Source organism: Passer montanus, unplaced genomic scaffold (genome assembly GCF_014805655.1).
Source record: "Passer montanus isolate IOZ18808 unplaced genomic scaffold, ASM1480565v1 scaffold4, whole genome shotgun sequence".
Classification (NCBI taxonomy): Eukaryota; Metazoa; Chordata; class Aves; order Passeriformes; family Passeridae; genus Passer; species Passer montanus.
In genome coordinates this window covers 3,578,124-3,579,583 of record NW_024368818.1, presented here as the reverse complement: position 1 = coordinate 3,579,583, position 1,460 = coordinate 3,578,124, and positions in this window count along the sequence as shown.

Here is a 1,460-nt window from a genome sequence, read left to right as displayed (position 1 = left end):
GCTTCCTTCCCTCCTTCCTTCCCGCCGCCGCCGCCACAGAGCCGGGCCGGCGGCCGCTCCGGCTGCGCTTCCGGGGCGGGGCCAGCCCGCGCGCCCCGCAGCGCCCCCGCGCGGCGGGAATGGCGGAGGGGCGGGAATTGGCTGAGGGGCGGGAGCGGCTGAGGGGCGGCGTGGGAAAATGATGAGGAATAAAGAGGTGACTGTGAAGAACTTATAAGGAAAGCACAGTTCTTACTGCCGGGTAGAACGCGGCCGGCGCATCCGAACTCCCACACACAGCACAAGCTAAGGGGGGGGCTGAACGGAGGGTGGAGCAGAGGGGAGATCCCGCAGCCAGGGTCAGTCCAAACCCTTGCAGAGGTGGGAATTCGGTGGTGCTTTCCAGGTGATATTCTGCACCACAGGTGAAAACCAAGGGAGATGAAGGAAGATGTGCTGCTGTGGAATCGGCAACCGTGGCGAAATCACTCTGACACATGTTCCCAACATCTCAGATACTATCCTGAGATACCTGCCTGCCGAAGGACGACCACCCCTCACTGACTAAGATGTATAGCTAAAGTCACTCAATGTCCATCTAGATGTAACAAAATAATATAAAAGTGAGTTAAGAATGAGCCGAATTTAGGGAAGACTGTCGTAACTTCTGGGATCGCTCAATGGGCTGAACCAGTCTTCTCCCCCATGGGACGTCCAAGAACCGTATCCCTGTTCCCATGAGAGTGTAACAAATAAGATGAATGTGTCTTCACAAACAGACCGTGTTAATCTGCTTGTAGATAGGGCGAGGAACTTAGAGATAGGGAAGTAACAGAAGAAAATATTAGAAAATGTTATTGACACACTGTTGCTCAGCCAAGGCCGTGTTATAGTCTTGAATCTAGAAAAAAAGGAACAAAGGCTTAATAGAATTATGAAGTTTCTTTTTCTTTCTTTATATGACAAAAGAAGGGTGCATATTAAACAGGGGCATAGAGTAGGTGTCTTGGGAAGTCTGTACCTTCCAAGTACCTCAGCCAGCGGGAAAAAAGAAGAGGGTGATCGGGAACTTAGGATAAAAGGGGGGCTGCTTCCCCCAGCAATTTTAGCAACCCCGTGGGAAATGCCTCACAGCCTTTCCCTTTATTCCAATAAAATTACAGGACTCCTCTTGTCTCGTTTTTTGATATAAACCTCTAGCACCTTGGATTAATTTTCCTAACAATGGGGTGAAAGTCGATGTGTGGGAAATGAGCCATTCCCTGGCTCATTTTATCCAGGGAATGGCTCATTTATTATCATCAGATTATCCAGGCCTCTGCTTATTCTCTGAGTCTTGCACATGGGGACATTCCTGGAAGACGGCTCTGGAGGTGCTTAGCAGCCTCCACGTGCTTAAGCAGAGCCACTTGCCCAATACCACATCCAGGCAGTTAAGCATCTGTCTGAGGCTTTAGAGACCCCACCAGCACTTTTTTGGG